Source organism: Tursiops truncatus, chromosome 6, assembly GCF_011762595.2.
Source record: "Tursiops truncatus isolate mTurTru1 chromosome 6, mTurTru1.mat.Y, whole genome shotgun sequence".
Classification (NCBI taxonomy): domain Eukaryota; kingdom Metazoa; phylum Chordata; class Mammalia; order Artiodactyla; family Delphinidae; genus Tursiops; species Tursiops truncatus.
In genome coordinates, this window is record NC_047039.1 from 110,039,094 (window position 1) to 110,066,592 (window position 27,499).

Below are 27,499 nucleotides of genomic sequence, written 5' to 3' on the forward strand. Positions count from 1 at the left end.
AAGTGCTATATATATGCTTGTTAAATAAATAAAAAATTTTAAGTTGCCAAATAACTTGCATTTTTTTTTTTTTTTTTTTTTTTGGCGGTATGCGGGCCTCTCACTGTTGTGGCCTCTCCCATTGCAGAGCACAGGCTCCGGACGCGCAGGCTCAGCGGCCATGGCTCACGGGCCCAGCCGCTCCGCGGCATGTGGGATCTTCCCGGACCGGGGCACAAACCCACGTCCCCTGCATCGGCAGGCGGACTCTCAACCACTGCGCCACCAGGGAAGCCCTAACTTGCATTTTATATATAAGAGCAGGGCTGTGGGATAGTACAGAGAGGCAGGAGACCAGGGTGGTAGCCCTAGCGATATTCCTTCCCCTTCTCACCCCTGCCCCAGTTGCAGGCTTTGGTACCGTGGGTGATTAATTGACTCTGGGTCTCACTAACATGAAATAAGGGTCCCAATCTGAATCCTCCTGAAAGGAGCAGATAATATCTTAACTCTAATATTTTAACTCTAAAGTTTGATCATTGTGAAAGTAATATGTTATAAAATATCCTATAAAATGTGGCCTGGGTAATTTGTTCCTTCCCCTACTGTTTTCAAGTACATAACACATCCTATTGGTATCTATGTTAAAAGTGTACTAAAGTTAGTCACCACATGGTGGCACTCCCTTAAAAAATGAAATTTAAAGCATTATAGGTTTGGGCATGGAATTGAGTACAGGCAGCTAGAGTGCCAGTTTATGTTCTGTACATTTGTGCCTTGAATTTGGGGGGACAAATAGGGACATAGAATCCTTTCATTCTGTTGGCTCAGGAAATTATGCAGATGTCAGAATATAGGAGCATTTGTTCTTTCTTAAACAGTGTGACATATTCATGTTACATGAACCAATGCTATACTTTTAAAATGTTGCGGATATCTTCACTCAGAAGCTTGTGTGCTTAGCAGGAAAAAAATACATCTGTAAAGAAAATATCACCAATGTTTCTCCTTCAAGAATTGGTATTTAAAAATGCTGCCTGATAATTACTGTAGGGAGTGCAGTTTTAACATTTTAGGTGTCGTTCTCTTGAAGCAAAGTGTACATGCCTTGTAGATTTGAAATGGATGCTTCTAAGCAGTTCTAAGCAGTTACATCAGAATGTCAGGCTGGTTGACCTTTGCACCTTTGGGAGCTATCTCCCATTATACTACTTTCCCTTCAGGATTTTCATTCCCGCCTGTGTTCAGTGATTCACTTGCCAGGTATTTATTGTTTGCTCACATGAGCACAAGGCATTGTGCTATAGAACTGTGGGAGGTTCAAAGATGGTCCTGGGCTTCCCTGGTGGCGCAGTGGTTGAGAGTCCGCCTGCGGATGCAGGGGACACAGTCCGGGAAGATCCCACATGCCGCGGAGCGGCTGGGCCCGTGAGCCATGGCCGCTGAGCCTGCACATCCAGAGCCTGTGCTCTGCAACAGGAGAGGCCACAGCGGTGAGAGGCCCGCGTACTGCAAAAAAAAAAAAAAAGATGGTCCTGATTTTCAGGGATCAAATTGAGATGAAACACCCAAACGTTTAATTCAAATGCTACGCCTTATTTTGTTCACATTAATAATATAGGTAAGAAGAATTACAGTGGTTGAGAGAAGGAGAGACTGCTCTTCACTAGGGTGAATGGTCAGGGAGAAACTTGGGAGTGGTATTTGGTGGGGGGAGATGAGGAGAGCTTTTGGGCATATGAAGAGGCCAGGAGTAAGGAGGTAGGATTTCACCCCACCCCAAATCTGACTATTAAAAGGAGTAAAGGGTACAGGACAGTGACACAGATTCCGGGCAGAGGGCATGTCCTTCCTGTACAAGAGTCTGAGGAAAGGAAAATACAAGGTCCTTAGGAATTAGGTTGTGATCCAACTCTGTATGCTCGCCTAAGGGGTTTCGTTGTTGAAGGCTTTGGGATGAGATGGGGACAATGTGACAGAACTTCGGGGAAATTTAGCATTGCCTTCAAACACAGATATGAGGGAGACTTTTGCTGGTGATATGACAGATTAACTGTTCTGAAAATCCACCTGATAAAAACACTTAGGCATGATGCCTAAATATATGACATCTTTTTAGTGAATAGCTGAACTTGCAAGAAAAGGGGGACCTCCTCAAGGCCTAAAAAATAAAGGACAAACTGGAAGTTTGAGGTGCAAGCTCAAACTACAGCTGTCTTGGAGTCATTTGCTGATTTCAGTAACCAAGAGGCTTTTTTTCCCCCCAGATAGTTTTATTGAGGTTAATTGACATACAATAAACTGCAGATATTTACAGTGTACAATTTAATAAATTATGACATGTGTATATACCCATGAAATCATCACCATAATTAAAATAATGAAAATATCAATCAAGTTTATGACCTTCTGCAGTCTTTTGCTCATCTACCCTTCTCCATCCCCAGTCAACCACTTAGCTGTTTTCTATCCCTATACATTAGTTTTCATCTATATAAAATTCTAGACAGTACAGTCATATACTATATACTCTTATCTGCCTGACTTAATTATTTTGAGATTCATCTGTGTTGTTGTGTGTATCAATAGTTTGTTCCTTTTTATTGCTAAGTACTATTTCATTGTCTGGATGTACCATACTTTGTTTATCTATTCACCTGTGGGTGGGCATTTGGGTTGTTTCCATTTTGGGGTTATTACAGATAAAGCTGCCAGAACATTTGTGAACAAGTCTTTGTGCAGACACATTCTTTTATTTCCCTTTGGTAAGGAGCTAGGAGTGGAACGGTTCAGTCATATGGTGGGTGTCTGTGAGACTTGGATTTTAAAGGCTATTTGGACACAGGAGACAAAGTCTTGGGCTTGTGTTAAACATGGAGGTGGAACTGAGACTACCATATAAAGCTGGGACTTTTGAAGTGCTGTCCATATCTCTAGCAAAATGGTAGAATGAGAAAATAAGCCCATTGGCAGATTTTTTTTTTTTTTTTAAACTTGTCTGATTTGGCTGTACTTTGAATGGGGGGAAAAGTCTCCTCGGGTAGTTTTTACCCTAGGCCTGCCTTCTCTTGAACTTTGTTTGAATTTACCTGACCTATGTAGTCTGGGTATTTCCAAGAAGAGAAATTATCTTAAAGAGATGCTGGGTTGATAGAGTTCCCAGATATTGGCAGTAGTCAATAACATATCCTTTTTGGATATTCCTGCCTTTATCCAGCCTTAGCCCAGGATTCCCACAGATAAATCCTCACCAAACATGAGCTCATAATCCAAAACTTAAAAACACAAGGAAATAAACAACTATGAATGAGAGAGAGAGAAAAAAGCAGAACTAGAGTGGAGCTTTAGATATTAGAATTATCAGGTTCAGAATATAAAATAATGGCTTAAAAACATTTAAATAAGTAAAATGTGAAGTAGAAAATAAGTGAGGGCTAAAATCCTATGAAGAAAGACCTGGAAGAATTGAAAACAGAGATATATAATCAGTGAAATTAAACCCTAATGGATGGGCCAAACGATGAGTTAGACACAGCTAAAGAGAGATTTTGTAAATTGGGGATAAAGCTTAAGAAATTACACAGAATGCAGTATAGAAAGACAAAGATGAAAAGTATGAAAATTAAATCTAAAGAAACAGAACAGAATGAGATGATTTAAAATAATGGTGAGAGACTTCCCTGGTGGTGCAGTGGTTAAGAATCTGCCTTCCAGTGCAGGGGACGCATGTTCGATCCCTGGTCGGGGAACTAAGATCCCACATGCCACAGGGCAACTAAGCCCTCACACCCCAACGAAGAGCCCGCAGGCGACAATGAAAGATCCCACATGCCGAAACTAAGACCCGATGCAGCCAAAAATAAATAAATAAATAAATATTTTTTAAAAAATGGTGAGGCAGAAGATGGTAGAGGTAATAGGGGAGAGGCAGTATTTGAGGAAATTATGCTAAAAATTTCCAAAAATATTGAAAACCAGAAATCTTTAGATTTAGGAATCAGAGTAAATCCCAAGTAGAATTTTTTTAAAAAAAACCTTATCCAGACAAACTGGAGTATAATAGAACGCCAGAGACATAAAGGTGATCTTAAAGCATCAAAGAGAAACTGATTACCTCCCAAGGAGTGCTATTTGACTGCAAGGAAAACTTCTCTGCAGCAACGATGGAAACCAGAATACAGAGGAATAGTATCTTAAAGTGCTGAGAGAAAATTATCGCCAACCTAGAATTTTAAACTCAGTTAAAATATAATTTAATAATGAGGGAATGATAACATTTTCAGTTAAACAAAAACTGAGCTTTTACCTCCAACAGACTCACAAAGGAACTTTTATACTTTAAAAAAAGGGAAAATGACCCCAAAAGGGAGAATGTCTGCAATGCAAAAGAGAATGTCTGTGCAATACCCAGGAGACTAGCCCTTGAATGATAAAGCCACTCTGAGATAAAGGAGTTAAACGTGAGAGTCCTCTGTCAGTCTGCTCTAGGTGTCCGCTGTGAAATTTGAATCAAGTGAGCTCTAAGTTAACCTAAATTAAGAAGTTTTGGAAACTGATTTTCAGGCACATTGGTGGCCAAGGATGGTATGCAGGAGAAAGCCCTGGAGGGGATGGGCAGAGTTGCAGGGATAGTGCCAACAGCTACAGAGCGATGAAACAGGGTCACGTTTCTTAGAAGGGGCTCTTTGTATTAATTTAACATTTGCCCTCCTGGACCTTTGCCTTTTTTCCTTTGCTGTTTGGGAAATATCCTTGACTACTTTTCATTCATTTTTTAAATTAATTTTTTATTTTGGCAGTCACATTTTTAACTACCAGAGGTTTTTTTTTATTATTAATTTTAAAAATCTTTCTCATAACATGACATTCTTGATTTCTGAACATATAATCCTTATGAGTCTCTCTGAGGATATAAACTAGAGGAGTTGTGGGGGTTTGTTTTTTGGTGTTTTAAAAAATTTTCTCCAGTTTCCAAAATTATCTGTTTCCTTCAGGGTTAATCTGTTCGTCTTGGTCTTTTTCTGTGATGTTCTACGCTTTCCTTAAAAGTCTGATGATCCTTGTTGTCTATTCCTATTTAAGAAAGTGGGAATGGGAAGGTTGATTAGGAGTTCTATGTATGTGGGTGGGATTGTAGCTTGGCCGGTTCCATTTCTGGATTAACGAGTAGGGGAATTAAGAAATCTTCTCAGATGGCTTATATGACATTGGGGCACCAACATGCTGCATTAGTGTTTTCCAGACTTTCCTTTAATTTCTTTTTTTTAATTAATTAATTTATTTATTTTTGGCTGCGTTGGGTCTTCACTGCTGCGCACAGGCTTTCCCTAGTTGTGGCGAGCAGGGGCTACTCTGTGTTGCGGTGCACGGGCTCCACATTGCGGTAGCTTCTCTTGTTGTGGAGCACGGGCTCTAGGAGCGAGGGCTCAGTAGTTGTGGCTCAGGTGCTCTAGAGCACAGGCTCAGTAGCTGTGGCGCACGGGCTTAGTTGCTCCGCGGCATGTGGGATCTTCCCGGAGCAGGGTTGAACCCTGTCCCTTGCATTGGCAGGCAGATTCTTAGCCACTGCGCCACCAGGGGAGTCTCTCCTTTTATTTCTTTAGAGGAGATTCCTCCTTACCGGTGGTAAATGTCTGGGCATGCAGAGGTGGGCCAGGTGTGTGTTTTGGCCGTCGACCATTTCATGAACAGATGTAGCATCATCAGTTTTCACCCCTATGTCTCACTTCCACCTGCATTCTACCTGCAGTCTTCATGTTTGGAGCTCTTCCTGGCACATGGGCTCCCTCTATCACTCTACTCTTTCAAGACTCTCTGCAGCAGGGATTTCCTCCGCTCTGCTTCAGTAGGCAATGTGCACCCATCCACTTTCAGATTCCAAAAAATTTGTCGAAATTTGTTGTATGATGACAACCCCCTTTCTTTTCTCTTCACTGTTGTGGGTTTAGACTTAAAAAAAATTCCTTTATTGTAATTTAAAGGGGTCACAGTCAGGAGAGGGGATAAGCACATGTGCTCAGTCCACCATCTTTCCCCAGAAACCCAGTCATTATTTTAACACCTTTGATGATTATGGATTACTTAAGATAGAGAAAACATAGACCATGAAGCCAAATATATATTAACCTCTAGGCTATTATTCAGAGCTTAGAATTTTTTTTAAGTTCCTTATATTTTGAAAATTTGTCATTTTCCCCTTGAAAATTAAAAAAAAAAGTTTCTGGTAATTTGGGAGGAAAAAACTTTCTAGTTAATTGAGAATTACGATTAAATGAGATTTAAATATTATCATATATTGAGAACTATGACTTTTTTAAAAATCTAAGAATTAATTTCTAGTTACTTGTTCACAAAACAGCCCCCCTGTGTGATGTGAGAACAGCCTGTGGTCTAAGCAGCTGCCAGGTGAGTGAAAGCTGACCTGGAGTGACAGGGAGGCGGTAACAGCACTGGAGATGCGTATGCAGTTGTTAAGATGAGTCACATGGTAGTTATGGCAACGAAGATCAACAGAGGGAAAAAGAGAGACGCTGGAAAAGCAGCAGCACATTTTAGTAACAGTCATTATTCACAATGGCAAAGTTGTTTACTATAAAAATTCCATCCTCCTTTGCCTCTTTGCGGCCCTCCGCCATTTTTTACTTTATGTTAGAGCTTGCTGATTTTTGGCATAATGTGGTACAATTTCACCTCTGAAACACAGTCTGTAAAGTCTCGAGGTACATTAAAGACTTTAGTCCCCAACAGTAAATCACGAAAGGATCTTGTACTGTTTATCCCTTTATGCTTGGAGAGGGGGAGCTTATAAATTTATATAGAGAAATGAGTTTGAAGTGGTGCGTTTGATAGTGAAATGCCTCAACTAAGCAACCAACAATATGTATATCATATGAGTAGTTATGTGGGGAGTTACTTTGGGTTTAAAACAATGTCATACTTTTGATACTTATAGGTGGCTAATGTCTTGGTAAGGATAAAATTGAAATACGGTGAAGTTGCATTTGATTTTGAGATGCTACTGGCAAAGCCTGACATTTAGTTTGATTACTAGAGGTTTTATTATCTACAGCTGCTCAGCTATTGTATTAAAAGAGCCCACTCTGCTTTCTGGCACCACGGATGACACCTTTTATAATTTGAGTGTTCTCAAAAGAACACTGTGTGCAAATGATCAGCCCCAAATGTAAACTACTTTTTTAAAAAGCAGACACATTTTATGTTGGTTCAGTCTCTGGTTTTTGGTTGTGTGTTTTGGGAAGGAAGCTGTAGGGCTGGAAATGTGGTGAACCAGGTGACACCAGAGTTATCTGGTTACAGGCCATGCAGGTGTAGCCTTATTTGCCTTTGTCATATTGGTGGTGATCTTGGGACTGTGTGTATCTGACCAGTCCCCAGATGAAACCTCTTGAAGCTTCAGTTTTGGATTCTGTTCACCTCATATTGATTCTCGTAGTAGGTCCTTCCTTGCCTCAGGCCTTTGTACCTGCTATTTCTAGGTGAACTGTTCCCCCCACTTCCCATATCTCACACTTTCCTCTCCTTGGCTAACATCACCTCCTCCTCCAGGTCTCATCTTACCTGTCACTTTCACAGAGACCTTTCCGCTCTCAGATTCTCTAGCACTCGTGTTAGTCTGTGTTGGCATGTTCCTTACTTATAATGAACCCTATTAGTGTGGCAGTTATGTAAAGCCTTCCTCCTTCACTATACTGTCAGCTCCATGCAGGGAAGGGCTGTGACTGTCTTAGTCAGTCTGCTGTGTCCCCAGCGCCTGCATTGAGCCTGGCACATGCCATGGGCTGAGGCTCTTCATTTTGAATGGCTGGGTGGAGGTCTGCCATTGCCAGTCCTTTCCGTTATCCGCTATGCCCATGGTTGGTGGATGCAGATGGGGACTGATTTAGGAGATTAGGTGAGCCATTCGGTGTCATCTCTACTAGTGCTGGAAGAAATATAGACTTACAGCCAGCTCTCAGTTATTTCTAATAATGGGGCAGGAGAGCATGGATAATTTAAGTTGCTCTCCCACTCCCCACAATGAGTTTTCTTTTTTTAGATAAAGAAAAAAATTAGAGGAGGGAACTGGAGATGTGTGAGACACCCAGCACTGGAGAAATTGGAAGTGGCTTTCTTGTTTTCATTCTTTTCTTACGACATGATCAAGTAAGTCCAAGAAAGTAGATTGGCCCCTAAATGGGCAGTGAAGATGGATGTGAGGTCCCAGAGAGGATGGGCAAGTTAAGAAAAGATTTAGAAAAAATGGTCAAGCCATCTTACCAGTTGAAGAAAGTGATTAGACTGTGATGAAACTGAAGATGCGGAGCGCAACACTCTCATCGCCTGCCCGGTCCTAGCGGTTCTGTGAATGGGTGCCTGATTGATCTCTTGGCTCCTAAGACAGCCTTTGCCTGGATATATTCACAGTCTGTTTTGAAGTTGTACAGAGAAGCTCACTTGCGTCATTCTGAAGATGCAGTGAGTCAACACAGTCCCAAGGGAGCAGTAATGGCCTCAAACAGAAACTTGGAATGAAAAATTGCTGTGGATTTAAAGACATAGTACTTTCTTCCTATGACTTCATTTGGTAATGGTAAGATTAATTCAGATAACCCTCCTTTAACGGTGGGCCTTAAACCCATATGGAATTTTTTTTCCCTTCACTTTTGTCATTTAACCTTTAAAAATAGGACATCTAGTTGGGTGCTTGGTTTGGGGAGACTCTATTAATATAATTCTCTACCGCTCACTTGCCCTGCCCACCTCCCCCCACCCCCCCAAACAGCACAGACACATACATACACTCCTCAACTTGGACTTCTCAGTATGGTTTTCCCTGGTCATTCTTGACCTCAGTCATGTTGACATGCAATGGGATTTTCAGTGGAGAAGAATCACCAGAGAAGAATCTTCACTTAACTTTACCAATTGAGCATATTTATATATACTATTTCAGCCAGAATTTTAAATTGATATTATTTAATAGGATTGCAGATAACATCTTACTATAATAAACATCAAGGGGATTATCCAAATTCCTACTTGCAAATGTCTTTTATATTAGCAAATCTGCCAGCTGCATGATTATCTGATAGTGTGCACTACAAGTATATTATTTTGGCTTACTTTGAGATTAGAGAATTCTCAATAGAATTTTTCCCTTAACTATACAAATCTGCATTGCTTTGCTTTTTTTTCCTCTAGTCTCCTAAACAGTGAGCCTTCTGGGCAGGAAATGAAAGAGGTGGAAGGAGGCAATATAGAATAATGCAGTGGTTTTCAAGCATTGCAACCTGCGTGGGGAATACTCCACTTTGAGTGAGTGTGTGTGTGTGTGTGTGTGTGTGTGTGTGTATCTGAAGAAAGTCTCTGAATTAATACATATACTCATTATACAGCACAGTGATTGTTCTTTTTTATTTCATATTGAAAAATGCTGGCTGTGACTTACTGCTGGATTTCATGACCAAGAATGAGTCCTGATCTAGGTTTGAAGAGATGGTAGTGTAAAGAGTGTGGGCTCCAGAGTTTCTCTATCCAGAAATCCTGACTCTACTATAACTTGAGTGGGATCACACCGTTACTGGATTGGCCCTTGAAAGCTTTGGCTCTGACTCCTGTGAGATAGGAATGGAGATAACACACACCCACCTCAAAGGATTATTGAGAGGATGCGAAGAGGCAGTGCACTAAAGCTCTTAGCACGGTGCCTGCAGAGAACCCCCAGTAATTGTAGCTGCTGCAGTGGTAGTTGTGACTGTCCTTACTAAGGTGCTGTAGCTGTATTGGCTTCATGGGAAGTCGTGGAATTTCCTTTCCTGAAGATGTTAAGAAGGATAGATTGTATTTATCAAGAGCAATTATTTTATTTTCTTTATTTTTTATTATGAAAAATTTCAAACCTATAAAAACTTGAAAGAATAGTGCAAAGAACTACCAATCTATCCCTCACCTTGATTCCAACTCTTAACACTTGCCACACGCTCTCCATCTCTCTTTACATAAAACACTTCCCTTTTACCAGACCACCTGGAAATTGGCTGTAGACTCATGATAGCCAAGAATAAGGACATTCTCTTACACCACCGCAGCACCGTTGCAGCACATAAGAAAACCAGCATTAACCCAATAACATTGTTCAACATGCAGTCCACATTCAGAATTCCCCAGCTCTCAGTAATGTTTTAAACATGAACCCCTCAGAGAGTTTAGGATGAACTAGATGGCCTATGAAGTTCCTCGTGGAGCTGAAGACTCCTGTGAAGTTGAAAGTAACCACCAAAAGTGTACCTCTCACGTGGAATATCAAATCAATCGTTGGCATCCTTTTATGTGAACCTTAGAGAGCTGGTGAGATGGGATGGAGGCTGTGGTTGTCTCCTCTGTGTGGGACAGTCAACACACCTGCTTTAGAGATTGCATCCTTTACTTTGCCGGTTCACACAGATGTGTTCTGGTAATAAAATGAGGCACCAAGAAGATACCCGCCGGAATGCAAAGTGGTAGAGCAGTAGGTTACATTTGAATTTAAGCGGCTGTGAATTGGAAACACATACTTGTTGGGATTAATGTGTCCAGGTAGGAATTTAAGTTCTTCCCTCAAATTGAGGATGACAAGGATGTTTTTTAAGGAGAGAATTTAAGATGAATAGTATGGAAGTTTGTACATGTGTGTGTGTGTGTGTTTTTTTTTTTTACATGTGTGTTTTTTAAATACACATACACACACAGTAAGAAGATTAAAGCAACAAAGGCAGGCATTCAGTAGAAGTAAGGTCTACCTTACTGGTTTCTTCTGTATTTTTTCAAAGCTACTTTAATTAATTCCAAAATGTCCATTATTTCACATTAAAAAAACTCTATAGCAAATATTTTATAATAACTACAAATGGAATATAACCTTTAAAAATTGTGAATCACTATATTGTATACCTGGAACATATATCAACTATACTTCAGTTTAAAAAAATAGTTAAAAAATTAAAAATTGAAAAGAAAAAAAATCTCTAAAATCAGGGTGGATCTTATAATAATTCTATTATAATAGAATGCCATGGTTTAATGGAACATAAAGTAAAGGTGTGTCTCACAGTGGCATCTTAGATTTGATGAAGTGCAATATTCTATGCATTTACAAGTTTGTGTGTTCTTTTTGGTTTTTTCCTCTTTTTTTAAGACATACAGTAATGTAGAAGAGTCATAGATTTGTATACTACTCTACTACCCAGCTGTGCAGAGATATGCTAGTCTTAAAAAAAAAAAGTCACCTATCTGCCTTCCTCATAAATTGCCATGTTGTAGTGGGGAGAAGTAAAGAGAAGTGTTTTAATTAACAAGGTCTCTCTACCTTACCTGCCGTGCTACTCCCAACTTTTATTCTGTGGCCATCCGTGTATATATGGATGGGAGGTTGCATCCCGCAAGGTGATCTTCTCTCGGAGTTTCAATTAGGAGGTGGGGCAAAAGTTCATTGTTTCCCCCTCAATCTACCAGTCTGCCCTCCCTTCCCCTCAGTGTGCCAGTTACCAGTTTATTGCCCTTCATCTCCAAATCCATTTTTCTTCGCTCTGCTTTGTGACACAGGATCTGGACTCCGTAAGCACTTCTCCCTTGCCAGCTGGCTTAATGTTAAGCTTTGTCAACAGAGGGACAATGTTAAAGGGACACTGCAAGGCCATCGAGGGAGAAGGGGTTTCCTTTCCTATTTCCGGTGTGCTGATTTTCAGTGGGGTATGTCCTTCAGTGGGCTATGCCCAGTGACACTCAGCGTCCCTCACAGACCACCCGGGAGGCCGTACTGTGGACTGACGCCAACCCTTTCACACCCTCCAACAAATGTCTCCACTGCACGGTGGGCCACTTTCATAGACCTCTGTGGATTACTCGCTCTGGCAGGCGTCCTTGCCGCCAGCAGGCTGTGTGTTCCTGCGGAGCACGACCTCTCTGCAGGATCTGAACCTAGTCTTTGGAGTGGAGGGGAGGTGCTTCTGAGTTCTTTAGTTCCTTCCTTGTTTGCTTTCCCTCAGCCCTAGTTGTCTGGTGCTTGGCCCTGGATGACTTAGGGCAGGGGAAGTACTGGCTGGGTGTATGAGACGCAGATAAGGGGGTGGTTTCGAGTGTTGGCTCTGGACCACAGGGGCAGATCTAAGCAAGTTGGCCCTGTAATTAATGGAGGCCAAATAGACAAATATGGACTCCTGAGAACGCACAGTCAGAAAATCCTCTTATTAGTTAACAACTTTTTGTTAGTTAATTCTTTATATTAAAATTTCCCTGTACAAATTACTGGTTTGGTTTCCATCTCTTGACTGGACCCTGACTGATACATCATCTCTTCCCTCCGAATTTTGCAGGGAGGGGAAGTAATGACACTTGTTTGACTATTTGCTTCTTCCTCTCTTCTTCTCTTCACACTTTGATATGATGGAAGGGTTGGACCTTCTACTTCTTTCTGGTGGGATGGAGCTCCTCTCATATCATTTGCTCCCTCTTCCCTAATGCAGTAAACATCTCTGCCGATTTGTCATAGAAGGACATTTGAGTTATTTTGCTAACACAAACAGTGCTGCAGTGAAAATATGGCATATTTTGAAATGAGTTATTAGCTTTAAAAGCTGGTTATCATATAATAATAAGTAAACAATTATGTAAATAATTAGCTTTAAAAGCTGGTTATCATATGATAGTAAGTAATAAAAGTTGGACCAGTAAGGATGGAGGAAAAGCAAAGAAATGACTAGTCAGGATTAAAGGGAAGACTACATTACTTTTATTTATAGTATTTCTTTTTATATTTTGAAGCTCTGTTATTAGGTACATACACATTTAGGATTGTTAAGACTTTTAGTTGAATGGACCCTTTTATCACCATGTAACATCCCTCCTTATCCCTGGTAATATTTCTTGTTCTGATAGCCAGTTCAGCTTTCTTTTGATAATGCTTGCGTAATGTTTTTTCCCCATTCTTTTACTTTTAACCTACCTTTATTATTACCCTAGTGGTAAATTGCTGTAGCTTTTTTTTTTTTTTTTTTTTTTTTTTTGCGGTACGCGGGCCTCTCACTGTTGTGGCCTCTCCCGTTGCGGAGCACAGGCTCCGGACGCGCAGGCTCAGCGGCCATGGCTCACGGGCCCAGCCGCTCCGCGGCATGTGGGATCCTCCCGGACCGGGACACGAATCCGTGTCCCCTGCATCGGCAGGCGGACTCTCAACCACTGCGCCACCAGGGGAGCCCTGCTGTAGCTTTTTACTTGGAGCCAGGCTCATGGTTGGTCGGGGCAGAGAATTTCTCGGTCCTCTTAGTCTTTAGTCTTAGACATGTCCTGTGGTGGGGCTCTCTTAGCATTCCAGCACTTCCACCGGTGCTCTGTGTCACCCAAACTCTACCTTCCGGGGGCGGGGGGTGTTGGTTGGGTGGGATAGAATTTCTCATGGGCCCCTCCTCCCCAGCAATAGCAGACCTCTATATTGTACCAGTGCACGATCCAGCTGACAATGGCTTTGCTTCTCCTCCACCCCCAGAAGCAGTAGATCTTTGCCTGGATCCTGGGGGGCAGGGAGGGTTTCCTGCCCTCCCCCCAATGGATTAAAGTTTTCACGCAAGTGGGCAAGGTTTTATCCCAGTTCAGTACTGGGGGGCTCTCTCCAGTCTCCTTCTCTGCTCCCAATCTTTATCATGAGCATCTAGTAGAGGCCCCATGGAAAAGAGCTTGCAAGTCAGTTCAGACAGCTGTGATGTCTGGAACTCCCAGAGATTCGATATGTTATACTAAGCCACACTCGGCTTTATAAGAATTTATTAAAATTTAAGCTGTTTTCCTCTTACCTAATTTTATGGCAGCCACCTGTTCCTCCTGTGCTCTGTGAAAGGTCACACAGTTTGTATGTCTTGTCTCTTTGGAGGGACTTGTCACTCTTTAGAATTCTGTTCACTTGGTTACCTTGTGACCTCAGCTCTCTGATTAGCTCAAGAAATGTTATGATTTTATAGATTATCTAGCCTTTTCTTGTTAGGTTGGGACGGATGTTCTCTTACAGCTTTCTATGTCTTAAGCAGGAGCAGAACTCTGTATTATTTCTTCACCTGTTCCTCAGCAGAAATATTTGGTAAAATGGAGTTCTAGGTTCCTCCTAGATCAGTACAGTTTGCTAATGCAAACATTGTATGTTTGTTTCTTCTGTTTTCCACATCTACCATTGGCTCAAGTTTGACCAACCGTGGTTTTTACTTTGTATTTTGAAATTGTTTCAAAATTTACTAGAATAGTAGAGATTCCCACATGCTCTTTACTTAGAGTCATCAACTTTTAGCATTTTGCCACATTACATTTGCTTTATCATTCTCCCCGCTCCTCTCTCTCTTTCTGTATGTGTATGTGGATAGAAAATTCATTTTTCTGAGTCAGTTGAGATTAGGTTGTAACATTTTGTCCCTTATGCTTCAAATGTATTTCTTTAGAACAAGGATATTCTCTTATTTAACTACCGTATAATTACCAATTTTAAGAATTTAACCCTGATAACAATAATTTTGTTTAATCTACCGTCCATATTCCAGTTTTCTCACAGTAATGCCTTTTATAGCATCCCCCCACCCCCACCCCCAAGTGTAGGATCCAGCCCAGGATCATGGATTGCATTGTCATGTTCTTTAATCTCCTGTAATCTGGAACAGTTCCTTAGTATTTCTGTCTTGCATAACATTGATATTTTTAAAGAGTAAAGGCCAGTTAGTTTATAGAATGTTTTTCAGTTTTGGTCTGATGTTTCCCTACTATTAGATTCAGGTTACACATTCTTGGTTAGAATACTGCAGGAGTGATGTTATTTCTTTCTCATGGTATCATCCAGGTGCACACAGTGTCCTTCTGCCTGTCATTAGTGACATTAATTTTGATTATCTAGTCAAGGGTGTGGTTTGGTTCCTCCATTGGATAATCAGTTGCTAGTTTTCCTCTTGCAACTAAAAAGCAATCTGTGGGGAAGACATTCCCTGACCATGTAAATAATCTGCTCCTCACAAAACTTTAACCCCAGAAATTGATGATGCCCTGGGTATACAGATTCAAATGACCCAGAACTCTGGTGGGGTGAGGGAGGAGAGTGGTGTGCCTGTGACAAGCTTGGGCTCTCTTAGGGTAGAGGAAGGGGTTGCTGATCCAAGACGGTTTCTTGTAAAGCCAAGACTTCAGAGAGGTTACACTCTCAGAGAAAAGGTGGACTAGGAGAGGAGTACTTTACACAGTATCAAGCAGCAAAGAAAATTTTCCATTTCACTTTTGGCTTTGGGTGGAGGACAAAGTAAAAAAAAAAAAACTCACATGAGAACTTGTGGCTACTGACTAGCTCTCACATGGGTTTGGAAATTGATTTTATACTATTTGCGTGACACTGCTCCCCCATAATTGCAAGTTGGAAATCTTGATTTAAAGTGGACCTAGGTTTTTAGTGTCCGTGGGCACATGACAGAAGCAAATTGAAGTCTTCTTTGGACTCAAAGAATTCCCGTGGATCATTCCAACTAAAATGAACACACCAAAAGAGACAGGCAGACACACAGACACACAGAGACAGGATATCATGAGCAAGAGTCAATAGAAATCATAGTAAACTCTGACATCTAAAGATTTCAGATATTGGAAATACTGGATATTGAATATAAAATAAAATCACTTAGTAATTTTTGGAAACAAAAGAAGGAATTGAAAATATGAGTAAAGAAAAAGATATCATCAAGAACAACCAGGCAAATTTATTTTAAAAACCAAATATAATGTCAAGAAGTGAAAAGTGTAATCTTTGAAATAAAAAATTCAAGGAGGGGTTGAATATCAGAATAGATATAGCTGAAGAGAGAATTAATGAATTGGAAGATAAATCTGAAGAAGTAACACAGCTTGCAGTTTAAAGAGATAGAAAATATGATTGATTAAGAGACAGGGTATATAGTGAGAAGATCCAACTTATGTTTAATTGGAGTTCCAAGAACATAAGAGGATGCTAGGGGGAATGGCAAAGAGGAAATACTGAAAGAGATAACTGGTGAGAATTTTTATAATTGATAAACAGCAGGCCATCCCTTGTCATTTGTGGAAGTTAGGGCATCAGTATAAATGGAGGCCCACAAACTATATGTCTAAATATTTAAAAGTTACAGGTGTAACAAATTACTAAATAAAATATGTTCTATACTCCTGCCTTGGTGAATATACCATAGTAACCTAGAAATTTAGAGTGTCTGAACTTCACAGAGTTTTGCACTGGCATGTAGCAGCACAGACTGAGCCAGACCCTGACCTATGGCCTGACCCTCTTCTCTTTCTTCCCCCAGCTTTTTTGTGCACTGTGAGGGGCCTCAAGCACACATGTGTAGATGTTTCAGCCTGCCTACATAATCTCTGTTTACATTTCTCACAAACATGCCACTAGAGGACACCTCTGGCATGTTTAATCTGCCCCCCACACTGCTGGTGCATTCCACCTTCAGAGTGGTGGGAAGAGATCCATGTAAGCCCTGAATGTGGGCTTGGAGCTGATTAGGTAGGGAATTCCAGGGTCCTGGATACCTAGAATATGGTAGTTAGGCTCTTGGTGGGCACATCCCCTGAGCCTTCAGACCCCTTGCCTTGTGGGGAGAGCTGCAGTCTGTTAAATTGTGGAATTGAGGACGGGGTCCTCTCTTGTCCTAAGTTCTGAGTGTGGTAGAGAGATAAAAGTTCTCAGGTTCAGGAAGCCCATCAAAGTCCAACACAGTCAAAAAGGAAAGGAAAAGAAGGAAAGAAACCCATGTCTAAATACATAGTGAACCTATAGAATATCAAAGATGGAAAAGACTCTTAAAATAGCTAGAGAGAAAAGACAGATCACCTACAAAGGATTAGAGTGACAGCTGGCTTTTCTACAGCAAGAGTAGAAGCCCTAAAACGGTAGAATAATATTTTCAAAGTAGGCAGAGAAAATAGCTATTAACCTAGAATTGTATAGCCATAAAACAGTCTTTCAAGAATGAGAATGAAATAAAGACATTTTCAGATAAATAAAAACAAAAAGAATTTACCACTGAGAACTCATCATGAAAGGACATTCTCAAGGATATATTTCAAGAAGGGAAATGACTCTAAGAAAGAAGGTTTAGAATTTAAGAAGTTAAATAGACCCAGAGATGTGGATTAACTTGCCTAAATATCCCAGTTGGTTTAGAACCAAGCCAGGACTTAAACCCCCAAATCATCTTTCTTCCATCCAGACAGAATGAAAGTAAGAAATGAAGTTGAAAATAGAATAGCATTTTCATCTAGGAAGTAGACCTAGGTTGCCTCGGGGTTCACTTCTGAGGTAAGCCCTACATTTGTGCGAGGACATACCATCACTTAGGTTGAGTCTTGACAGCCTCTGGGAATTCGCTCTGAGCTTCCCATTGCTAATGTGTCATTTTTCCTTTCTCCTGACGCTGAGTTGGTTGGTCAAACTGAGAACTTTACATTCTGCCCTTCAAGAGGCCACATGGTAGCCTGAGGCCACAAGTAACCGAAAGCCTCTCCAGTGAGGTGACCCCTTTCATGTCACTGCTTGTCTCTTGATTTTCTTCTTTTTCCTTTCCAGTTTCTATCAGCTACCTCCTGCACCGACTGGTCCTTCAAGAACTTCTTCATCCTCCCAGCCCTCCACTTGTACCCCTTCTCTATAACAAACCAGTAACCATGTCAAATAAGATTTCTGATGTGGGGTCCTGGGAAGCACAAAGAGTGGAAGTATTGAATGGGGGAGGGTATAAGATGGGTTAAGGTGTGTGGAAAATGTTGAATAGGATATTTTAAGAGAAAAGTAACTATACTTCAACAAAACTTAAAAAAGGGTATTTTAAAAAGAAATAGGATATTTTAAGAGATATTTCAAATAATACTGTACTGTCTACGTAGTTGTGCTTGCATTTTTAACTGGTGGTAGTCATAATAATGAGGATTTCCTGTCATTGAAATGTTCTTAAACCTTTCAGAGCATTGTTTATATTATGCTCTCCGTGCATTTTAGAAGTTTCAGACTGTTTCTTCTAAGAAACAGATCTGGCCCGTACAAGCTGTGTTGTGAACTGCACATTTTGACTGGAGTTTTAGTACTGAGCTTTGCCTGCTTTTTAAAGAGTCAGGTAAACACAGCTAATGATGCAGTTTCAAACGTGAGCCACCATCATCCTGCAGGTGACCTTGGATCATGGTCCATCGCTATCTTGTTGAGTTTGGTGCTTCAAACAGCAAAGTTTGTGACTGCCCTTAGGTCATATATATTTTTTTACCTGCAAGCTTACATCCATAAAGTTAGCAGAATATATCATAGTCAAGTTCATCAACTAGCTGATTTATTTTGTTCATTTACTGAGCTTGGGAAGAATCTTTTTTTAAAGGCCAAGTTTAAGATACCTTAGAACATAAAAATATGTGTGTTTCCTGGCCCATTCTGTCTTTTGAAGGCCAGATTTCATCAAAACAAATGAATCACTGTTTTTTCTTCCTTCATCATCCCCTAATTGGTTTCCAAAATAAAATGATTAATGGCTGCGTTTCTCAACTGCATTGTTTTGATTACAGTCCTACCGCCAGTACTGATGATACACTGGGAAACACTTTCAAAATGGATGATCTTCTTGACTGGGTCACATGACTTTCCGAAGGGTTCCCCTGATATGTTGCCACCAGGAAGTCATCAAAGGGGCAAGCCGTTTCGTATGCTTTTGTTATAAGTTAAGGAAAATGATTTTAAATAATGAAACCTTGGTTATGATTCAGGCTCCATTTTTCTTCAGATCTGTTTTAGTTTTCAGATTGGAAAAAAAGTATGCATTTTAGAATTCCCTAAAGCATATTTTTAATTCCTGGAGTGTTTTTTTTTTTTTTTTTTTTTTTTTAAATCATCAGTTTGTGTGAAAGTGTCATCAGTTGACCCACTGGCAGAATATGATTATTCCTGACTGTAGGCACCTCTCTCCTGGTACCCTCAAAAGAGCGACTCTCTTCACATTTCTTTAGCACTTTGTCCAATGTGTGATAAGGAAGCATAAAGCTAGTTGGACTAGCTGGAAGACCCAAGGGTTTCTTGTGAGCATCCACTTGTACTACAATTGGGCTTTTTGTTCATTGGTGAACTGCTCCTTGCCATGCTGTCTTACATAGCTCGTTGGCCACTGAGTATTTCATTTATAGCAACAGGAAGGAATAATTACCCAGATATTATGAAGTGGGTGGTTTTAGAATTCCACTTCAGATGGCATCGACCCTTAATGCAGCTGGTTTCACTTAATACATTTTGTTTAAACAAACCCTGTTCCTGGAAGTGGTTTCGGAATAGTCTGTTCCTTGTAGCTGTTCCTTTGCTCTTATTTTTAAAAATGTTTTTCCCAACGATATCATAAGCGCATGAGCCTGACAGATACAAAACTTTTGCTTAGGGCTTCCCTGGTGGCGCAGTGGTTGAGAGTCCACCTGCCGATGCAGGGGACACGGGTTCGTGCCCCGGTCCGGGAAGATCCCACATGCCGCGGAGCGGCTGGGCCCGTGCATCCGGAGCCTGTGCTCCACAACGGGAGAGGCCACAACAGTGAGAGGCCCACGTAACGCAAAAAAAAAAAAAAAAAAAAAAAAAATTTTGCTTAAAGTTATTGCACTTATGAATAGAGTTATGTCCAGATATGATATATTGATTATCGTATTCATAGCTTAAAGATTTAATTTGGTACCTTTATTTTGCATAACTGGCCACATTTTTTTGTTGTTAAGGTATATTTCTCTTTAAGGGACTCTGATGTCTAGAAGTCACAACTGACTGACTAAATAGATAAATTAGAGAATAAGTGGTTTTCACTTTGTAAACATGAAAAATTCTTAACAAAAAGCCATGGCTGGGCTGATTAAGCAATCAGTATATTTTCAAGTGGGATATAAATTTCTAGTTTAGGTATGATACCACAATATTAAAATTAAAAAAACTGAATAGAAATAAAAAATAAAATACTGGTAGTCTCTACTCTGACTTTTACTTTATCAAAAGAATTTTAATGAGAGAATCTTTTAAAAACAGGAATTTATAAAACTTATGCAAGTCATTAAGAATTTTTTATATAAACTTTCATTTTGTTGTATTCTCTCATAGGATTTATTCTTGTCTTTGCAGAACTTATTTTGATTTATAATTATACTTTAATTAATGTGATACTTTGTTCACTGCCCCTCCCCTCCTGGACTGTAAGCTTGCTTAGCACAGGAACATGCCTATCTTGTGCTTTTATTAAATCTCAGTACATATTCTATTACCTGGCACATAGTAGATGTTTAGTAGAAACTTATTGAGTGAATGAATGAATCAGTGAAATGCTTTTCACCTTTCTCTACTACTAGAATGCAGTATAATGATAACGATAGCAAACTTACATTACTCTTAACTATGTCAGACCCTGTTCTGAGTGCTTTATGTACTCCGTAAGTATTGGGTGGTCACTGCATACAAAGCATTCAACAACGTGATGGTTAACATTTAAATCTTGCTGCCAAAACCATTCTTATTTGTGTTTGACGGTTATTCCAGGCATTTTCCATATAGGAATATTTTGGTAATAAAAGAACACAGGATGTTCTTCCCACTCCCAGGACTAGTGCGTTTGTGATTCCAGGTGCAAATCTCTGTTGCCAGAACCCATGGACCTGTTCTCAAAGTTCAAACACTACATCAAGAGATTAGACCAGTTACCTTTTCATTTTTTCCCTCTTTTTTTCTCTCCTTTTCCCGCCCTTTGGTGTTCATCTCTTCAGCAGGTCAGAATTGATACAGCTTCCAGAAGCTTCCAGTAAACAAATGATTACCTTTTAATTCTTATTCTGATGAATACTTTTTGGTTGTAATTGTTTTTATTACAAAGGTAGTATTTACTCATTATTTTAAAATAAGTAAATGTCTCTTTCTCTTGATCACCCCCCTTAGGAGTAACCCCTGTTGTTTGTTGAATATTCATCAGACCTTTTTCTCCTGGCTTCTTGCATGTTTAAGAAGGTTGCATTTGAAAACACCGTATCCTCCACCATATGTTAAAGTGGATGTTCTGCTTCTCAGAGTACAATTTAATTTACTTTGTAGATGTTATTAATGAAAGGCAGAGAAGACACTGGGCCCAACATTAAGTGTGGAACTTACAAAACGTCTATTAATGACTGTTACTAAGTTATTGCTCGCAATGGAACCTGTAACATATTCCTGTTAAATTAATCTCAAATTGCTAAGTGTATTATTCCAATAATCAGAAAAGGTAGATAAGTAACAAGGAGCAGGAGACTTGTGCCCAAGTGAAAAATAAATGTGGATTTACAACATCTAAGAATCTTTTGGCAAATCAAGAATGATCACCCAATAGCAAACAGCTTTACTGGTCATCTGTCTGCTTGGATTTGGTACACTGGTTTAGTACAATATTTGGTAGAACGTTACTGACCAGAAAACATGGATGTCACATCTCTAGAAAGAAAAACTATAGTAGTTCAATTCCCAATGTGTACCTTAGTTGTTTTTTGTTGTTGTTGTTGTTTTTATTTTTACTTTTCAAGTAAAAATAAGAATCTCTAAAAAAAAGAAAAAGAAAAGAAAACAATAACCACCAAGCTCTTTCACACTACTTGAGAATAGTGGAAATACAGAGGAGACATGCCATGAGATTGATTGGTATTTCCCAGTGTGCTTTTTCTATTTCTTGAAAATTGTACAGTACTTTGCCACGGTTTGTTACCTGGATGAAATGAGAAACCTGTGCCTTCAGTATTTCCTACCAGCCCTTTCTTGACTTTGTTCTCTGCCTCTTCCTATAATAACAATGAATTCTTTAAGAATAGCAGGGGGATTGAAGAAGCAAGGTGGTTAAACAAAAATTGTCTTTACACATACCAGCCCATTCTGTGATGTACATGAGTTCAGAGCAACCTCCAAGGCCCCTCTTCCAGCCCCATGCTTCACCCTTAACAGTAATGTGAATGCAGCCAGGAGAGTCATAAAACTGTGGGTTTAAGGTGCCATAAGGAAAGGAGGCTTCACTAACGCCAATGTTTGGAGCTGTGTTTGTCCTCCCAGAGGTGTTCGTACTGGTAAGCAGTGCTCCGTGATGAGAGTGAGCTTTGCCTTGGTAAAGTGCATGACAGGTGATAGTGAAAGGGCCATGGGAAAGAATTACTGGGAGGGTTGCAGGTGCATTGGCTCAGGCAGATTGGTCATACGAAGAGTACACAGGAAGGCTGAGGTTTGGGAGTTTATTCTCTTAAAAGTGATCCGTGTCTAATAACCCCTGGAAAATCTTCATTTACTTCCAAGGGGTACACATACTCCAGTCTGAGTCCTGATCTAGATTCTATCATGTATTAGCTGTGACCCTGGACAAATAACTTTAGTCTTATGGCCTCAGTAAGAAAGTCGATCATAATGCCACCTCCCTAAAGGGTTTGATGGGATTTCAGTGGGATATTGCATATAGAGTGCTTGATAGAGTAAGTAAAAAGTTATGTGTCAACCATTATTGATATCTGTAACATAATGGTTTTTATAAGTGAAATATAGTTGAACTTTGTTAACATCAACTCCTCACAGACCTTCAGGGAAGCCTGTCAAGGAAGGAAATCTTAGTGAAGTAAATGGAGAACACTGAACAGCACCTTGACAGAGTCCTAGTCAGGGGAGGATATGTATAGAATATTAGGGCCTGGGTTGGGAGATTTTTTTTAAGTAATTAAAAAAAAATTAAGGTATTCTTTACATGTAATAAAGTCCACCCATTTTAAGTGTACGTTTTGATGAATTTTGGTGCGTAATCATGGAACCTCTGTCACAACTGAGATTATAAAACAGTTCCCTCGTTATAACAATTTTTTCTGTGCCCCTTTCCAGTTAATTCCCTTCTCCAACCACTGATTCCAGGCAACTATCCATCTGCCTTCTGTCTCTGTAATTTTGCCTTTTCAAGAAGTTCATGTAAGTGGAATAATACAAAAACCATAGACTTTTGTATTTGATTTCTTCCACATAGCATGACTTTTTGGTATTCATTCATGTTGTTGTGTATACTGTCTCTTTTCTTTTCCTTGCTAAGTTTGTTTATCCATTTATCAGTGGATAACATATGAATTGCTTCCGTTGCTGGGGCTCTTATGAATACTGCTGCTATGAACAGTCCTGTACTTGTCGTTGTGTGGACATACGCTTTTATTTTTGCTGGAGAAATACCTAAGAATGGAATTTCTGGGTCATAGGACAAGTGTAAATATGGACCTACAGATGGACTCTATTCTGATTCTGTTGATATGTGTCTGTTCTTCTACCAATGTCATACTATCCTGGTTACTGTAGCTGTATAATGTATCTTGAATTAAGGTGTCATCAGATTTTATTGTTCTTTTTCAAAATTGTTCAGCTATTCTAGGTCTTTGCCTGTCCTTATAAAGTTTAGAATTACCTTGTCAATTTCTTCAAAAAAGCCAGTGAAGATTTTGATTGAGATTGCATTGTCTATTATCCATTTGGAGGGGATTGCCGTCTTAATATTGGCTTCATGAGGAATCAATATTCTACAATCCATGAGTATGTCTCTCAGTGTATTTAGGTATTTTATAATTTCCCTTTCCAATGTCTTAATAATTTTCAGTGTACAGGGCTTGCACATCTTTCATTAAGTATATAAATAGTATTGTTAAACGATATTGTAAATAGAATTGTCATTTAATCTTTCTAACTTTTTTTTTTCGCTAGACAATGAATTAAGCAAACCTTTATTGAAGCTTAAATTGTGGTACAGAAATACATTTCAACTGATTTAAGTCCAACACCACGAAGAGAGAAATTATGGCACCAAAATTTTCCCTCCTCTGTCATACACACTAGGATTAATTTAGATTACCATTCAATCTAGTTTTCATTTTTCTAGGCTTTGTTCCATACAAATTTGTGCCGTTTTTCAACATTAAATAGAAATCTTAAATCTGTTGGGGTGGGGGGAATCAGACCTCAAGCCAATAAATGTTCATCAAATCTACTGGGACACTGTTCAAGAAGAAAATCCACTTTGAGCATTGGTCCTCATAACAGCACCAAAACATTAGGTACTGCGCGCTAATTGCAGAATCGGACTGATCCATTGATCGAAAGCTTCTTCAGTGAAGCTCTGAATCAACATGTTTAAAAGTCAAAAGTGTTCCAACCACTTGATTTCAAACCAAGTAGAATTTATGTTTAGAAACACTAAAAAAAAAAGTGTTTCATTTATAAGTATGGAGGGAACAAAAACATCACTGCATCAATCCAGAAAGAATCAAAAACTGTTTGAGGACAAGAAGAAATACAAAATTGAGTCAACTTTGCTCTTTTCTCAGCTGCTTAGATGTCCATATTAGCAAATACAGCTAAAAGATGCCAAGTCTTTTAAGCCTGTATTTCTAGTCATTTCCCATTGACCATTTTGGAATTTTGTATGTTATGTTTTATGGATAGCATTCTGCTTCACTGTGTAGTATGTCTGAGTAATCTGAACAGTTCTCATTCATCACTTGATGTTACTCCACGGTGAAAGAAATACCAGTAAGAGGAACCGTCAGAACACTATCACATGCATCACAAAGTCACAGAACTTTTTAAGTCACAGGATGGCAAAGACATCGATTCTGCTTTGAACCAAAGTTTATGGCATTACCATTAATAGAAATTAGTGGAAAAGGCTGCATCATCTGAGCTGACTTGATTTGTTGAATCCAATACAACCTTTATCTTAAATCTCCTTGCTAACAAATTTAGTGATAATTCTTTTATACTACTACTTAGCAAGTTAATAAAGCCATGGTACTCATGAGAGGCTAATCTCATTTAACGGGGGGCACAGAATGGCATACGGTTTCCATATAGTTCTGCCAATATTCCCTAGTATCAATGTACACCTTCTTTGCTAATCAACACCAGCTTATTCCAAAAGAGCTCATAGTAACGAAAAATGCCAAACTCCCTTGACCTTAAAAGAAAATTAAGCCCAGAGTCCATCCCCCCCACCCCGTTCCCCCTCTGGGGTATAAGGTTAGTGTAAACCCACAGTGTAACAGTGTATTGTTTTAGGGCGGGGGTGTGGTTGGGAGGGAGAAACCATGGTGAGGAATGAATCAATTAAAGTCACACAAGCATGAAGCAGTGAGATAGTAATACACAAAATGTTTGTTTTTTTGTTTTTTGCGGTACGCGGGCCTCTCACTGTTGTGGCCTCTCCCGTTGCGGAGCACAGGCTCCGGACGCGCAGGCTCAGCGACCATGGCTCACGGGCCCAGCCGCTCCGCGGCATGTGGGATCTTCCCGGACCGGGGCACGAACCCGTGTCCCCTGCATCGGCAGGCGGACTCTCAACCACTGCCCCACCAGGGAAGCCCGTAATACACAAAATGGATAACTGCAGTCATTTTCGTAGAGGACTCGACTCGTGGAAAAAGAACTTTGATTGGTGCTGCAAAAACATCTGTATGAAGTAGAAATTGGTTTCAGTAACATTAGTAGACAGTATGTTCTAGTAAGTGGAGGTAACTGGATGCAAAATCCTGGTAGCAATTTAATAGAATAGTCCCAGATGTCTAGGCTGAGGCCAATGCCTAATGAGGGTGAAAGCCTTGTCTGTGGGGAATTTTGGATGGTACCTGGAGAAATATTACACTGTACAGAAACCAAATTGAATTGTTTTCACAAGTGTAGTAAAGTTTCATATAGTAAAAGGTTTTTTCTACATGCACTTTAATTTCACAACAAGAGTGGCATAGGATACCTAAACACAGAAGAGAGCATTCATGCAAGATATCTAACTCCTTGATATAATAATGCCTATAATTCAAAATGATTACACTATCATTACATCTAGGGCTTTCTGCAACTACAAGGTGGTGGTTATGAAAAGCATGGCCCTTGGTATCAGTATCTGAAAAGCAGCCACCACCTTCTTCTATGTGTGTTTCTCTTTTTGCGTTTTTTCTTCATTTTTCTTAATCAACTCTGCTGTTGTTGCTGCTGCTTAGCAAAACTGGGGGAAAAAAAGCAAAATTGTAATCATTGAACATAGCGCTCTGGCAATCAAGACGTTTAAAACCTTCAATCTTCTGGGGTGAAGAAAGCACTGTGCAACATTTAGAACTCTGATTTACAAACAGGGTGGTCACAAATTTTCCTGGCTTGAAGACTTCCACAACTTTCCTGATCAGGTCATCATAGGAGGTCTGACTTAAGTTTGTTTCAAAGCTAACATAAGAAAATTGTGGTTCTGGAGTGATGTGAATAGTCCAATAAGTTCCGTCCAATTTCATTCCATTCATTGAATACGCACAAGGATTGAACAGTGTGGGATCAATGACAGAACCTGGTATGAGGTCACGAATTCCACTCTCACGAGTGACATCCTTTGCAGTAACACCATCTTTCATGCAGAACTGGTCCATAACTGCTGGGTCAAGCTCACTCATCAGAATTTCCAGGGTTTGGTCTGGCTGATTGATTACCCGACTCTCTGGGAAATCCAAAGTATACAAGTACCAACAATCAGAATTCATGCCTCCCATACAATTTGCTGCTCCATGTGGGAAAATTGCGTTAAGAAACTCTATTTCTTCCTGGAAATTCCAGTGTGGGTACCCTTGGTGAGAAGACTTCATGAAATTCTTACAAGAATAAAAGAAGCTTTGAGTCAAACCCACTGTAATCCCTAGCAAGTTTCAACAGGGGAACCAGTGCTTTCAGCAGGAGGGTAGTACCACATGTCTTCAAAATGAAACGTCTCTTGGAGACAAACATGCCACTCTCACTGAGTACATAAGCCTCCTGCTTGTCAGTTTTTGTCACACTTACGATTGAACACTGCACATCCTTCAAAAGTATGTCCCACTCAGATCTTGGGATGGTGCGAAGATCCCCAGATCCTTGGTTTGCGCCGGGTTGCTGCCTGGAGAACCAAACCTCCAGCAGCTTCTCGGTGCCTTCAAAAAAATGTTCAACTTCCATCACCATGAGACTAGCGAACAACCACCAACCACAGAAAATCAACTAAATTAAATCTCTTCTCCTGCCGCTGCTGCCGCAGCTGCGAATTGTTCCAGCTGTGTTAACTAAAGTTCAGGTTCCATTTTTGCTATAATTTTATATTAACTTTTTTTTAAAGAGTTAATAAAATTTTCCCGGCTTTTTCTTTGTGTGTGTGAGCGAAAGTTGAACGTGAGTCTGTTGGAAATAGAGGCAGATACAGCTCAGTCCCTTGTAGTCCGCTGTTTCCGCGTTAGAGAGAGTAGAGCGAGCGCTAGCTAATGTCGCCGGCCATACTGTGGAAGCCTCTAACTTTTTATTGCTAATGTATAGAAGTAAGAACGACTTTTGTATACTGAACTTGTATCCTGCAATATGCTAAATTCACTTATCAGTTCTAGTAGCTTTTTTGTGTGTTGCTTAGGGTTTTCTCCAAACACCCGGAGTTTTTTGTTGTTGTTTCTATCTTTAGAT

The 27,499-nt window shown here is 40.0% G+C and overlaps 1 protein-coding gene and 1 pseudogene across 2 annotated transcripts in view; one reads left to right on the top strand and one right to left on the bottom strand.

Annotated features, from left to right (window-relative positions):
* ABL1 (ABL proto-oncogene 1, non-receptor tyrosine kinase) overlaps nt 1-27,499 on the top strand; it is a 133,690-nt gene that overhangs the window by 34,948 nt on the left and 71,243 nt on the right. The window lies entirely within an intron of this gene.
* Nucleotides 25,988-27,007, bottom strand: LOC109547473 (S-adenosylmethionine decarboxylase proenzyme pseudogene; annotated as a pseudogene).